Genomic DNA, 16,283 nt, shown 5'->3' with positions numbered 1-16,283 from the left:
GCAAATTAAAACTAAGGATTGGATAGAATGCAGAAACGCATTAATGCGCATTTTTAATCAACTAGGTAAATCCAAATTACTAAAGGCAGACAGAGACGGAGCTTTCTCCAGTTTAGCTTTGAAGCGATGGCTTGAGGAAGAAGAAGTCGAATTACAGCTCAATACAGCAAAAAACGGGGTAGCGTCGAAAGATTACACAAAACAATAAATGAAAAAATTCGTATAATCAATTCATCTGATGATGAAGAAGTAAAATTAAGCAACCCGATAACACTATTGCTTATACTGATCACAGCTGTTCATGGACAACAAATTCAAATTAATAATATTGACACCAACCACGGATATCTCCTTTTTTCTGATAAGCCAGTCCAGATACCATCCTCCTTTGAATACCATTGCTTAAAAATCAATTTAACTGAAATAGACATCGTGGTTGACTATTTTGAGCAAAGACTATGAACCGATTACCATGCACCCCAGATCAAATGTGTATACAATAAAATGAAAAGAGAACTAGTCGGAATAACCCTAAATTGATAAATGACGGAATGAAAAATGACCATTGTAATAATTGCATTAATTTTGTTGTACTTCTATTTAAGATATGTATCATTTAAGCCATTTATGATGCTGAATGCAAAACTTAAAATAAGAAAAAATATAAATCGAAACACTCCACAACAAATAGAAATAGAAGAAACTCCATTTCCCATACTATATCCATCAATCGCATCCCAAGTATAGGCTATAGGCTATAAGTTAAAGTAAACGTTTGTTTATTTTCACAAGAAGGTAATTAGGACCGGTGGCCCGTCTTTATTTTAACAAAAATCGGAACTAAATTTAAAGTACAAAATTGAGTGGTATTTATACCCCCCAGCACCGTCGCTGCTTCTGCTAGCGTCAGTGCCAACTCCGTTGCTGGCTCTGCTATCGTCGCTCCCACGGAAGCGCTCCAGACGCTGATCTTGCATTTATTGGTTACTGCAGGTGCACGGCTGGATGCGCGTGTAAGCCTTCGCAGATTGTTGTTGCGAATTTTTTTGGTGCTAACTCCTCCGCCTTTAAAATCGAGTGTCCCCACTCGTTGCGGTCGTTGGTCGGTTTGTCGTCGGTGGTTTGGTTTATATGGAATTTTGTAACCTTTGTAAACTTAATCAAGATGCGGATCGTTATTACGACGATTCCGGTTATTAGGACGCAGCCCATCAGTATATCGGCTGTGTGGGAGGTTGTTTTAAACATCTCCAAGGTTTTAGTATTATTGACATTAAGTTCCTTGACAAATTCTAGTGATAGTTTCTCTTCTAGGTTTTTAATTGTCATTTCGGTTTGGAGGATTGCCGGCATAGGTTGATGGTGTACGGTGTACTTGTTCGTAAAGGCTTGTTCATCAATTTCTATTGTGGTATTGCTGAAGTAAATGACAAATGACCCATTAAGTGTTGACGTTGTTCGGTTTACTGAGATCTTGCCGCTGAATTTGTTGAGTAATATAACTCCGGGTGCGATTTCATCAATTGTGTTGATGATGTGTTGATTGTTGATTATAATGCAGGTGGCAGGGCGTCTTTTTAGGAGATTCGGTAGGCAAGATGAATTACTAATGTCTGTCATGTTCTTATGCTTACAAATCGTTATTTCATTATAAGTATTACATTTTGTAGTTATTGCGAATATTTTATCTTTAAGGTAAGGTAAGGTAATTGATTCTGATCTAATCTATTTGGGGGTTGCTAATGTCTGCTTTTGCCCACTGTATGGCCTGATTAAGATTAAGAATTTCTTCTTTAAGCATTTGAATTTGAAACATAAATGTGGTGCTAGTATCCCTTTGATCGTCTCTTTCATATTTCAGGCTGTTTATTAAATTTCTATTGGCCAGCGTGATTTTATTTATTTTGTCAATGATAAGCCTATTAAGAATAACCTGGTTATTGTTGTTAGTTAAAGCTGAATTTATTTTTTCCTGAATTATTTCAAAATCTCTGCTATATGGAGATCCAGCCAGCCATTTCTGTTTTGCTTGACAATTTCTTTTTTGTATCTGGGTGACAATTTGGTGCCTAATCTTTTATTGTTTTGTACGAATATTTCTTGTCCAGGATAGTAATTTTTTATCCGATTCCTACTTTTATTATGGTGAGCTAGATCTTTTTCCTGCGTGAGCTTTATTTTGTCCGTAATTTTCTGTCTTTCTGTCTGTAATAGTTTAGGGTCCAGAGATACTTTTCTGCCAAAGAATAAATCGACCGGTTTCCTGTTTGTGGTTGAGTGTATTGAATAATTATATTTGGCAACTGATCTCTCTATAAGGTTTTTTGGCATCTAATAATTTCTGAAATAGTTGAATGAAAGCGTTCGATCTGACCGTTGGCTGAGCTGTTGTAGGGTGGTGCTTTATAGACCTTTATATTGAACTGGTCTTGCAGCATTCGCATTATGGGACCTGATCCAAGGAACTTTTCGTTATCTATTACCACTACTTCAGGAATACCGAAGCTTATTAGTATTTCCTTCAGGGGTTGTTTTATGTCTCGAGTTGCTCGTGAATTGACTATTTTAGCTTGTGCGAATTTAGAAAATTTATCTATTGCTGTGAGGACTACTTGTTTACATGTGAGATAAAAGTCGACATGAATAATTTGCCCTGGGTATTGTGGTATAGGTGTGCTTTGTAGGTCTGGCTTATTTGGGTGTCTTTCGTATTTTTGTTCTTTGCAGGTCCGACATTCCTTCGTTATTTTTGTGATTTTAGCCCTCATTTGTGGAAAATATACTTTTTCTAACAGCTGCTGTTTGTTTTCGCAGCTATTGCGGTGTGCTCTCCTGTGTTCCGATATAATTGCGTTTTCTTGGTCATTTTCGTCGGTCAGGTCTGTAACTATTTTATTAGAGAATCTGGTTTTGTAATTATTAAAAAGTGGATAAATTTCTTGTAGTTTCCCTAAGGTTTCCTCGTCGGTGTAGATTCCATTTATGAAAGACGAACGGATTGTCCGAATTGTCTGAATTGAATATTTCTTCTGTAATAGAGTGTCTGTGATATGTTGGAAAAACAATTTCAAATTTGTAAGATTTATTTCCTAAAGATAGCAGTATTTGATTTTTAAAAACATTTATTGGTTCTTCTGCCATGGGTATTAGTTTTTTGGGGGAGCTTAAACTACTGTTCACGGTTCCTGTCATAGCATTTCCATGCGTTTGCAAGGGAGGTCTACTCAATTCATCTGCAACCACGTTTTCCTTGCCAGGTTTGTGCAAAAGTTCGTGGGTGTATTCTTCTGAAATTGAATTTCATCTTTTTATTTGATCGATACGGCTTTTTGGATTGGTTGGGTGTGTGAGAGACTCGTGATCTGTCAATATCTTTATTTTGGTTGGACCATACAAAAAATTTCGAAGAGTTTGTATTGCGCAAATTATGGCCAGCATTTCTTTTTTGTTCGGTGCGTAACTTTCTTCTGCCTTACTTAAGGTGCTAGAAATAAACATTATTGGTTGTCCTCCTGAGCTAATACGGCTCCTATCCATCTTTGATGGTCTTTGGCTCGGGAAATTCTACAATAGCCCTGACTTTTTCAGGATTCTTTTTTATTCCAGTATCGGCCACTAAAAACCCTAAGAAGTCCAATTCTTTTTTGAAGAATTCACATTTGTCGAGCTGGATTCACATATTTATTTGCTTCTTCTAGAATATTAAATATTATCTTGATGTCTTTTAGACAGGTTAATGTTTTCCTAATTTTTGCTAAAGATGATGATGTCAGCGATGTATACGAAACACCTAATTCCTATATGTTCTCTAAGGATATCGTCCAGCGTCCGTTAAAAAATCGAAGGAGCGTTTTTGAGTCCAAACGGTAAAGTGGTAAACTCGTATTTACACTGGTTAACTGAGAATGCTGTTTTTTCAATATCGGATTTTCTTAGTGGAATTTGGTGAAAGCCGCTTTTGAGGTCAATGACTAAGAAAAACTTATTCTGTCCTAGCTGTGCATGTGCGTTGTTAATGTCCGGTATGGGGTATCTGTCTGGAATGGTAACCATGTTTAATTTCCTATAGTAAATTACCATTCTGTGTTTTCTCTGTCCTGATGCGTCCATTTTTTTTTGGGACAATCCATATTGGGGAATTGTATGGAGATCGTGAGGGTCTAATTATGTCGTTTGCGAGCAGCTCTTGTATTTGTTTTTCTACTTCTGGTCTCAGAGCCTCTGGGTACGGGTAGTGTATTAAGTATATTGGGCTCTCGTTTGTACTCCTTATAGTGGCTTCTACTCTTGTTGTGTATGTCAGTTTTTCGTCTGGGTCCCCAAAAAGTTTTTTAAAGTTTGAGCAAATAGTTCTTAAATGTTTCTTTTGAGTTTCTGTAGCGTGTTCTACTTGAGTATCTAATTTGTTGACTTCGCGTGAGGATTTCTGTTTTATTTTAATTCTTTTTTATTTTGTATTGAAATATACTTATTTTGCATATTAATTTGGGCTTTTACTTTGCGCAGTGTATTGTTTTCGATAATGGCGTAGATGGTCTTTAAAAAGGGTAGTATAAATAATTTAATAAAAGTATTTTTTAGGATTGGCGATAGTATGGTGTGCTATAATTTTTTCGCCCACAGAGTTAACGAAAAAGCGTTGGTTGTTTTTGATTGGTTTCTATACCCAAGCTATTCTTGGTTGGATGTTATTTTTGTTGGATCCGGTGTCTATCAGAATGTTGATCATCTCTCCATTACCTGCTTTAGATTGTAAGTAGGGTAACGAAGAGGGTTCTACTCTAAAAAATGTAATTCAGTATGTTCTGCCTCGTCTGTAACCTGCTCCAAATTTTAGATTTCTGAATAGTATTCATTGAGTGTTGCTTCATCAGTTCCTATTGGTTCGTCGTTGTACTCTGTAGTTTGTTCGCTAGCGGTGTCTATATGAAAATGTCTCTGTTTTTTGTCTGGCAGTCCGTTTAGTCCTTGTGGTGATGGTCTCTTTTCTTGCTGTCCAAATCTGGGTCTGTTCGTGTAGTTAACTTGTTTTGTCTGCATACTTCTATCTATGTCCATAGGCTCTGGCCTAGGCTGTGGCTTTGGGGCCGATGGTCTTGGTGGCTGTGTTGGTAGGTTGCCATAGTGTTGTTGATAATTCCCTCCATATTGTTGCTGTGGTACATAATGAGTTCTAGGGGTCTGTGGAACATAAGCCAAGTGTGGAATGAATGGTTGTCGACCTGCGTTTGAGAATTGTTGTACGGGTTTTCTTGGTAGGGGTAGTCCTCTACCAGGGCTATTGGTAGAATTGGCTATTATTTGCGTAATTGGTTCTAAATTTTTGGTTTTCCAATTTCTCGCATAGCTGAAGTGCTGATGGGAGATCTGCGGGCTCTTTGGTTCCCAACAGTCTTGGCAAGTCAAGTGCCTTGTCTCTGTAGGATTTGGCAAAAAGATCCTTTGATTCTTTTCCCATTTCCATGCAAGTAATTTTGTTCACAATAAGAGATAGGTGGGTATAAACTTGCTGGTAGAAATCTGCTGTACTTTGATTTCCTTGCACCAGCGAAGTGATTTGGTATTCTAGTGTGGTCACATCGCGTTTATCCGCGTAGTGTGCTGTCAAACATTTTGAGATAGCTGTCTAATTTAGTGGGGTGTTGTAAGATTCCAGGACTGAGTCTGCGTTGCCTACAATTTTGTTCCTGATAACATTAAGGATTCCGTAATATTTGGGTGATCCTGCTAATGATGAATATATTTTTAATATTCTCTCTACGCTTTTTCTCCATGAGCTAAATTCTCCTGCTTTGCCAGAAAATTCCCTTAAACACTTTACTATATCTGGGACTCGTTTTAATTCACTCATATTAACATTATTGATATAGACTGCTTGATCAAGTAGTGGTGCAGTGTCTGAGTTTAATTTTTGGTTCAAAATTTTCTCTACTATTTCCTGAATTTGTCCCTGCATATTGGCTATGTTAAGGGCTTGGTTTACTTCGGGGCCAGTGTTATTATTAAGTAGGGAGGGCCTAATTAGATTGTTTGGGTTTGCCATGATTATTTATAAAATATTTTTTCTTAATATTTTTTCAAAGTGTTTCTCGTATAGATTTTAAATTTTTTTCAAATATTTTTCTTTTTTTAAAAAAAATTTATTTCATATAAATTTTGTATTTTTCAAATATTTTCCTTATTTCCTATTTCCTTAAATTTTTGTTAGAAAATTTTAGATTTAAATTTTAATTTTGTGTGTTTTACAAAAATTTTTTCCTTTACTTTTTGTTTTATATTTTTAGATTATTTCTCCTATAGATTTTTCACTTTTCGTATAGATTTTGTATGTTTTACACTTGCGTTTTTTTTTTATTCCTATCTCTTAACTTGCTTAACTTACAGTATAAAATACATCCTGAACCGGTTATTTGGTATTCTTCCTTTTTGCTCCTGGGGCTACTGGGGTACCTTAGTAACACTTCCGTCCAGTCGTCTGCGGCGAATGCCTTCAGGCCGATGTAAGTGAGTCCTTTCTGTGCAGGATCCGTCCCACGGTGATCTTGGCAGCCAATTGGGTGCTCTAACAGATTTGTTGTATTTGTTTGTTTTTGTTGTTTTTATCGTTCGCGAACCGGGGCAGCCTATGGGGTGCACTTACTGGATTTTTGGTACGACGAAGGATTTTTTCCGCGGCAGGACCCTTTTAACGTTGGGCGCCAGTTAAAGTAAACGTTTGTTTATTTTCACAAGAAGGTAATTAGGACCGGTGGCCCGTCTTTATTTTAACAAAAATCGGAACTAAATTTAATGTACAAAATTGGGTGGTATGTATACCCCCCAGCACCGTCGCTGCTTCTGCTAGCGTCAGTGCCAACTCCGTTGTTGGCTCTGCTATCGTCGCTCCCACGGAAGCGCTCCAGACGCTGATCTTGCATTTATTGGCTACTGCAGGTGCACGGCCAGAAGCGCGTGTAAGTCTTCGCAGATTGTTGTTGCGAATTCTTTTGGTGCTAACTTACATAATAATGTCCCAGCTGCGCAGCATCCATTTCTAATAAAGCCGGTCTAATAGCCGTTCTTGTAAACATCCTAAAGCCTTACCTAAGCCGATTTGACTGCTCTTTTTTAACCATTTCCTAATCCTAAGAATCCAAGAGCGGGACTCTCCCGAAATACAATTATTATTAAAATTCTGAGGCTTCTCCTCAATCCAATTTACATTTGATATTAAGTCTTAAGCTGAGATCAAAAGAATAAAGACGTGAAAACTATTTCCCCGATAATTTTTTATTTCTTAGCGTTGTCCTTAGTCAACTGACGGGACATAAATTCGACTCAAAAATATCACAACTAATTTTACTTTATATATTGCGTGTTCTTTTTTGGAGGAAAGGTGTTTTATACGTACATGCAGTCATTTGATTTGGAATTTTAGTATAACCGGAAGTGAAAATGACTCTGACGCGCTAACTGAATCGCCTGATCTTGTTCATGTAAGTTACGAAAATAAGCGTATAGAACATTGGAACCTTGCAGAACAACTAAGAGATTCAACAACGTCATCAATCAATGCTTTTCCGAAAAATCTAAAGAAATGGTAAAATCAAAGGCATTAGAATAACAAGATGAGTAACGGCCATACATTGGTTTTGCACTATGCATCCACTTTTTTTAGGTGACGGCCAAAATTGCCCTCTCTACGCTCTGGTAAAACTGAAAATAGAATTTACATGATTGTGTGATTAGAAACAATAAACGTGAACGTGTATATGTGTGAGTGCTTGTGCTAGAAGACGAAATTCTGCCAAATGATCAGCATTTCTGAATTCAATCCAGAAAGTAAACCATTTTCAATATGGAAAGAAAAATTTGATATCCATTTGTGCGAATTAAATCTCAGTGAAGAAAGCATTCAACAGGCATTGTTACTAAAATCTATTTGATCAGTACCGTACACTGTCCTACATAGCTGCAGTCCACACTCACCATTATCTAAATCATACAAATAACTTTGTGAAATAATGCTTTTGCATTATACACTACCAACGCTAGTGTTTCGGGAAAGAAAAACCTTTCACATGTTCACAAACAGTGTTGGTATGCACGTGTCAGTTAGCATTAAATTGCAAGTTTGGACAACATCTGGAACATCTGTTTTAAACCAATTCATCATGAGTCTTCCAAGTGCAATTTTTAAACGGTTTTGTGAAGAAGACGAGCATCTATCTTTGTCGGACGCATTGAGAAAAGCAATGATAATGGAGACGAAGATTACCGCTAAGAGAGCTGAAGAGAACGTGAACTACGTACATAGAAGCAACAGCGATAACTTTAATCTCTCGATCTCTTTCACATGAATGTTGTTTGCGACACTGGTGCACCTTGCACATTGATTCCAAAAGCAACATATGAAAAAGCAATTATGAAGCGGACACTAAGAAAATGTAAAGTGACGTTTGTAAATTATAATGTTGACACTATCGCAATTGTTGGTGAGTACGATGCAATGATTGAATATCAAGGCATAAAAAAACAAATGATAGTCGTATTTACAAATACAACGAGTATAGCTTTGCGTGGTAGGACATTTTTAAGAGCCTTTAGCTTTGATTTAGTACAGGTAAACAGCATAAATGTGAACGAACAGTACTCTGTAGTTACAGAACAAATTAAAAATGAATTTTCGTAAGTATTTTAAAACGATTTAGTTTCATTCAACGCTAGTAAAGTTACATTGAATTTAGAGCATGGCTCTAAAGCAATATTTTTCAAGCCAAGGCAGTTACCACTAGCATGGAAAGATAAAATTGAACATAAGCTAAGACTTAGACTATTGACTTAGGTGTTTTAGATCACGGTGACTGTTCTGATTGGGGAACTCCATTGGTGCCAATTTTAAAACCCGATGGTGATATTAGAATATGTGGTGATTATAAAGTTACTTTAATGAAATGTGTGATTGATTTTAGATACCCATTACCGAGAATAGACGACATATTTGCAGCACTTCAAGAAGGCACATTAAATACAAAGCTTGATTTAAGGAACGCATATAATCAGTTACACTTAGATTGGGAATCTCAACTAAGATGTACTTGGACACACATTGGTCTTTTAAAAGTAAAGCGATTACTTTTTGGTATAAAGACAGCAGCAGCTATTTTCCAAAAGACAATGGAATATTTGTTTCAAGGCATGCAAGGCATAGTAGTTTATCAAGATGATATTACTGTGTCTGGAGCTCGTTTGCAGGAACATATAATAAACTTAAAAAGCAAAAACAAAGACAGGGTATCATGTGTGTTATCAGCACCGACACCTTAAAATATATCAAAGCTTCGAGCTTTCATAGGAATGACTAATTATTCTTCAAAATTTGTAAATAATTTTGCACAGATAATGAGTCGGTTGTATAAATTATTGCAAAAAGACGCAAAATTTCAATGGTCCGATAGTTGTGAAAACTCATACAACAAAATAAAAGTACAGATAACTTCTGATCAGGTGTTAGTTCACTATAATCCTGATTTACCAATTGTACTTACGACAGATGCTAGTTTTTATGAAGCTTCAGGTGTTTTAGCACACAAATTCTCAGATGGTCTAAAACCAATTGCATTCATTTCAAGGCCACTATCAAATAGTGAAATCAATTACAGCACACTTGATAAAGAACCTCTTGCTATTGTATATAGCGTAATGAAATTGAAACAATATCTGTTAGGTGTGAAATTCATTTTGAAAACTGATCACAAACCTCTGTTAGGTATATTTGGAGAAAAGAAAGGATTGCCACTTATGGCATCTGCACGATTGCAATGATGGGCATTCATCTTATAAGGTTTTCAATTCACCATTGAACATATTAAAGGGTTTTTAAAGGGTTTTCGAATGTAGCAGAATGTCAAGAATTCCGCAAATCGGAGTGATTGATAAGAATGATGATGATTTTAATTATGTCAACTTTATACACTCAAACAGTCCATGCAAATTGAATTTCATGAGTATTGCTCGTGAAACACGACGTGATTCGATCTTGTCAAAAGTTTGTGAATCTGTAAAATTTGGATCACTACAAAAATTAAATAAAAAAATATATTTGGTAGCTTCATCAATAAGGCCAATGGATTGTCTGTAGAATATGACTGTATAATGTTGGGTCATCGTGTCATTAACCCTACTAAATTTAGGCAACAGATTCTACAAGAATTTTATAAGTCACATCTTGGTATGGTGAAAATCAAAATGTTCCGTTCCAGGAGCAACAACCAAGCCCAGAAAAATCTTCAAAAATTCCTTCGAAAACAAATGAATTGAAGCCGATGGACAGGAGCAGAATCCATGTAGATTTTGCAGGGCCAATAAAAAATCATTACTTAATGGTTGTAGTTTGTTTATATTCAAAATGGCTTGAGGTTTTCAAGACAAAAGACATTACATCATCATTCACAATATCTAAATTACGAGAATTCTTCTGTAGAAATGGTTTATTTGATACATTAGTTTCCGATAACGTAAGACAATTCACGTCTTTAATACGCTTCAAATATTTATTGTGACTGATCTTGAGTACAATATTACTGCACGCAGGCAGCCAAATTACATGCTAAATAGAGTCTCACAATATGAGAAAAAAGCTTCGGGTTACCGCGACCAAAAGAGGGAGACACTGTGCATTGACTTTATTACATACATATTTTCAACACTACATCTCAATATGTCAACCCTTACAGATAATATTTTTTATCTTAATTCCAAAATCAAAATACATTTTTCTGTTAGTTTAAACCCATCCCTTGGATACACTTTTCATGTTTAAATCTATTCAAATTTTTGGGTAGAACATCTGCTATCATGTTTTCTGTGGGCACATAATTATATTATTATATTGTTCTTATACAGTTCCCTGATATAATGATATTTTATGTCTATATGCTTACTAAGCACTCGGCACTCTGGTTGTCGATATAAACCTTAGTTGCCTGGGTTTCACCAAAACCCATTTCGTTGACCAATTTCTGAACATACGCCACTTCCTTCGCTGCCATGGAAAGTGCCACATACTCTGACTCTGTGCTGCTTAGAGAAACAACTTATTGTTTCTTTGAGTCCCACGTAAAGGCAGCTTCTGCAGCAATACAGGCCCATCCAGTAAAGGATTTTCTGTCCGTGGTGTCACACCAAATGAATTGAAGCCGATGGCTTCATACGCTCGTAGTGTAACTGCAAATCAGCTGTGCCTCTCAAGTATCGCAGAACTCGCTTTGCACCGGCTTCGTGCTCTTTATGTGGGTCAGCGTTCCGTTGTGATAGTTTAATAACCGAATGCATAATATCAGGTCGAGTTGTGATTGCGAGATACATTAATGAGCCAATCAGCGATTGGCCTTCTGACAATCGACCTGCTTCTAGTGGGATGAGATTCGGCATACAATCCTGCATTGAGTAATCATTGAGAAGGCTCTCAATATACTGCTTGTGGCCAATCCTGATGCCACCAGTTTCTCCGTCACGTTCAATTTCGATACCCATGAAATGACTTAGCTCGCCCTCGTCTACGACATCGAATTCTTTTGAAATTGATGCTTTAATATCGCACAGTTCCTCCTTGCTTGAACTGGCTATGATAAGGTCATCTACGTACACTACAACAAGGTTCTTACTTTTTCCAGAATTACGGGTGTAAACACATGGCTCGGTAGGGCTTGGAGAAAACCCAATCCTTTTCAGTACTTCATTCAGTAGTTTATTCCATTCTCGGCCGCTCTGCTTCAGTCCATATATAGATTTGTGTAGCCTCAGCACCTTCTTCGGATATCGTTCATCGATGAATCCCTCTGGCTGCCTCATATATACCGTTTCGTGAAGATCACCATTCAAATATGCAGACGAGACGTCCATTTGATGCGTGTAGAGTCCGTTTTCCACCGCCAAAGCAATTACTAGTTTGATTGATGAGTAGCGTGCCACTGGTGAGAACGTATCCGTGAAGTTAACTCCGTATCGCTGAGCGCACCCTTTTGCGACAAGTCGAGACTTACAGCGCTCGACCTTGCCCATCTTGTTACGCTTCACTGCAAAGACCCATTTCGACCCAATGGCCTTCTCACCTGCCGGCAAATCCACCAATGACCAGGTTTTCTTAGCACGTAGGCTCTCCAACTCCTTCTGCATTGAGGTTCTCCATTCCTCAGTGTTTCTTATGGTTAAAGCCTCCTTGACGCTTGTTGGAATCGGAACCTCATCCGTACTCATGCCGTTGACCATGTTGTATTGTTTTCGCGGTCTTCCAGGTTTACAAGTGTAAATCTTCTTCGTCCGTCCAGGTCCTCTGACTTCGGTGGCTTCATTGTCTTCAGTGGATGACGCTTCTCCTTCTGAATCGTGTTGCTCGACAGACGCTACGTCGTCATCGTGTTTATCTGACACCTGGAAAACATCATCTTGTTTCTTACCCTCAGCAACACAGATTGGAAGGTGCTGCATCTCCACAAGTTGAATATCGGGAGAAGATACTGTTTGCCCTGCCGTCATACCATCATTCTTGTCGTTTTCAAATACAATTACGTCACTAGCAACACAGACATTCTTCCTGGTAGGATTGAACAGGCGATATCCCTTAGAAGCATCAGAGTATCCAACCAAAATATTTTCTTCGCCCTTCGCAGCCTTTGACCCAAATATCTTCAGGTGGGACACATATGGCTTTCTTCCAGTCCAAGACTCGAACGGATTGCGTAGATAAGCAGCAGTATTGATAGCTTCAGCCCATAGTGAGTCGCCGACGCCTGCGTGAATCATCATAGTCCTTGTCATCTCGACCAGTGTTCGGTTAGCGCGCTCCGCTACACCGTTTTGTTGTGGGGTGTGCGGTACCGTCAATTGTCTCTTTATGCCGTTTTCTGTCAAGATAGATTGAAACGCTTTACTCAAATACTCACGCCCGTTGTCGCTCCTTAATGCTTTCAACTTCTTGCCGCTTTGGTTTTCGGCAAATGCTTTAAACTCCTTGAATTTGGCCAGTATTTCATCTCTCGTCTTTGTGAAATATCTATCTATCTATGACAAAATAGCGTGCACCTCCACAGACGTCGCTTGCATTGGACCACAGATATCACTATGCACTAGCTCCAGTACTTCATTTGTGCGATTTCCAGAGGCTCTTGGAAAACTCTTCACACATATTTTGCTTTTTGCGCAACTCAAACAGTCGTTTTCTTTTGCGCCACTTAAATATTTTTTCTTTAGTCCGAGTACCATTTCTTGTTTGATCATTTTGATCAAGTTGCAAAGTTTAAATGACCGAATCTCTAGTGCCACTTTCTCATTAAATTTGTCTGTGCAACGAAACATGCACTTTCAACTTTTCTTTCATTTTGGAACAGAAACAAATCACTTTGCTGTTCAGCAATCAAAACAACTTTATTCTTATCATTCTTTAAAATTCCGCGCCCGTTTTCGAACGACACACGAAATCCGTTTTTAATTGCCTTCGACACCGACATAAAGTTGCATTGTAAATTCTTTACAAAGAGTACGTCGATCAATTCAAATGATGAGTTGCGACAGGTTATTTTCACTGTACCACGACCGTCAGCCACAATATATTTATTGCCAGCCAAAAGAATGCGCTCTTTATGCTCTCTGAAGTTTTTAAACATCGATCTCTCACTGCACAAATGAGCCGTTGCTGCTGAATCAAGGCACCACATATTTTTTGGCAATTCCCCAAGCTGTACAGTTGAACAGAGCACAGTGAATGATTTCTCGGTATTTAAGTTTTCGCTCTCTCTATGTTCTCCTTTCCTTTGCCTACAGTTTACAGCTTTTTGGCCGCTGCGACCACAATTCCGACAATTACCTGTTCTTTTTCCGTTAGGCAGTTGCTGATTATTTACTTGCACACTCTTCTTCATGTCACTTTTCGGTTTTTGTTTCGCAGACCGAATTCCAGTTCCGAATGAACTTTGTTCGCTTTTTACAGAATGTTCTTCATTTGCCATACGCCTTTGCCCTTCCTCTTGTAATTTTATCTTTAACATTTGAATGTGGGCAACTCATCGCGCGTTTCTATTGCAACTACGAAACTTTCAAACGATTCCGGCAAACTGGACAACAGGAGAATACTTAGGACCTCTTCTTGGATTACCAATTGGATTTCTTTTAGTTTTTCGACAACCGCACTTAAATTGTTCACATGACTTGAAACAACTTCTGTTTCAGACATTCTCATGTGCAACAACTGCTTTAGCAAACATATACGACGTGCCGGTCCTGAGGGAGTGTGGATTTCACTAAGGCTTTGCCATGCCTCTACTGCCGTCTCACTGTTTTAATGTGTTTTAATGCATAGCATTATACTTGCTAATGCTTTTTAGTCCTTCGCGTCGAACAAAGCCTTTAGCTCAGAACTATCATTTTCGTTTTTAACCACACGTCCACACAGTACCCCCCATAATTCCGCATGAATTAAGACACTCTTCATTTGTACAGCCCACGCACTGTAGTTTTCATCATCAAGTTTTTCTATTTGGTTTATTGATGAACTCATTTTTATTTCGATAATTTTTTCGTATTAAATCTCCGAATCACAATATTTAAAGATGCCGAATATTCTAATCCGTTTAGAAATATTCACTTTTATGTCCGCGTGAGCTGGGCCCATAACCTATTCGATTCAAATATTTATTGTACAATATTACTGCACGCAGGCAGCCAAATTACATGCTAAAGAGAGTCTCACAATAAAAGAAAAAAGCTTCAGGTTACCGCGACCAAAAGAGGGAGACACAGTGCATTGACTTTATTACATACATATTTTCAACAAATTTTGACAAAAACTGTGATTTTACATCACATTAAATAGATTTCTTATGGATTATAGGAACACAATTCATTGTACAACTGGGGAATCACCTGCTAAAAAATTAATTCGTTTTTCGAAAGGTCGAAAAGTTATGGTCAGGGACTATAAAAAACCGAACAAGGCAGGTTGGGTTGGACTCAAGCAGTTGTAAGCGAAAGACTTGGATCTCGATCATATTATTGCATCTTTTAGCAGGACAACCGAGAAACAAAACGCCATCTGAATCAAATAAGAAATCAAGAAAATGTATAATTAAATGAATATGAAAAGCAGAACACCGGTGTCGATAATAACATTCATGAAAACATATCAAATGAAAAATGTAATGAAAACATTAAACAATCGTAGTGAAGTCTATTCAGAATGTCTAATGATAAAATTTAATTTAAAAATATAATCGAAATAAAAATGTAAAACAAAATGAAGTGAAAAACAATTGAAATTTAAATGAAAACTAAAAAAATATGTGTAAAAGGCGTATATTTTTAATAACTTAAGATATATTTGTTTTATACAAATATGAATATGTTATATTGATTAATAATAAGCAAAACTAAGAAGAATGGGCATGTTCGGTATTATAAGTTTATTATAAGACGGTACGTTTTCACAACATTTTTGTTGATAATTAATAATTTGTAATACATCTATATAATAATCGGTATCCAAGGAACACCACAGACAGGACATTACAACTGAATCTTATTTGAAATTTAAATTATTAAAGTGGGTCACTTACATACAGTATTATTAAGTCAAATGACTTAATAAATATACTATTTAATACAAAGGAAATTATTATAACTACTGTAATTTAAAACATAAAAAAAAGTCATTACATTGAGAAAAAAATATATTTCTTATAAATAATACATAGGAGAAAGTAAAAATTTATAAAATAAATAAAAATATATGAAAAGAATAGAGAATAAAGATTTAAAGTCTAAGAACTTCTAAAGTAAAGGGCATATTTTATGAAATTTACAATGCATGAGCATACTTGTGCACACATAAAGTCGTCAGCTGTAACTGTATGCGTAGGAGAGAGCTCCTGGCTGTAGAGCTCCTCTCTTTCTCGCTCGTGAACAAAAATTCGACAGAGCCTGGAGCCACCTCTAGAGCCAGCCCAGATGATGGTTGCAAAGAGAGCATATGCTGGTGAGGGATCTGTTCATGTAGTGGGCATTGGTGTGTCCAAGTTTGAGTCTGCTAATAAGGATTTGGTTTTTCCTGGTGCGGGTTGTGGTGTTGTAGGAGTAATTCGGTGTGGTAGCTTCTTAACAGCTTCTATTATTTCGTTTGAAAAGAATGGTGCAGAATGCCAAATTTGATTTTGCTGGTTTCGCTTGTTACACTATAGCTTTCTATTCCATCTATCTGTGTAAAGGAATTTTTGGTTGGGAATAGAATTTTTTAGGGATTGAAAGAATCGTTC

At 37.1% G+C, this 16,283-nt stretch overlaps 1 protein-coding gene across 4 annotated transcripts in view; it reads left to right on the top strand.

The window, feature by feature from the left end:
- Positions 1 to 16,283, top strand: part of LOC6620416 (nipped-B protein) — a 57,747-nt gene that overhangs the window by 24,901 nt on the left and 16,563 nt on the right. The window lies entirely within an intron of this gene.

Source organism: Drosophila sechellia, chromosome 2R, assembly GCF_004382195.2.
Source record: "Drosophila sechellia strain sech25 chromosome 2R, ASM438219v1, whole genome shotgun sequence".
In the NCBI taxonomy this organism is placed as follows: domain Eukaryota; kingdom Metazoa; phylum Arthropoda; class Insecta; order Diptera; family Drosophilidae; genus Drosophila; species Drosophila sechellia.
The sequence above is the reverse complement of the archived record's forward strand: the minus strand, read 5'-3'. Positions and strand labels throughout refer to the sequence as shown.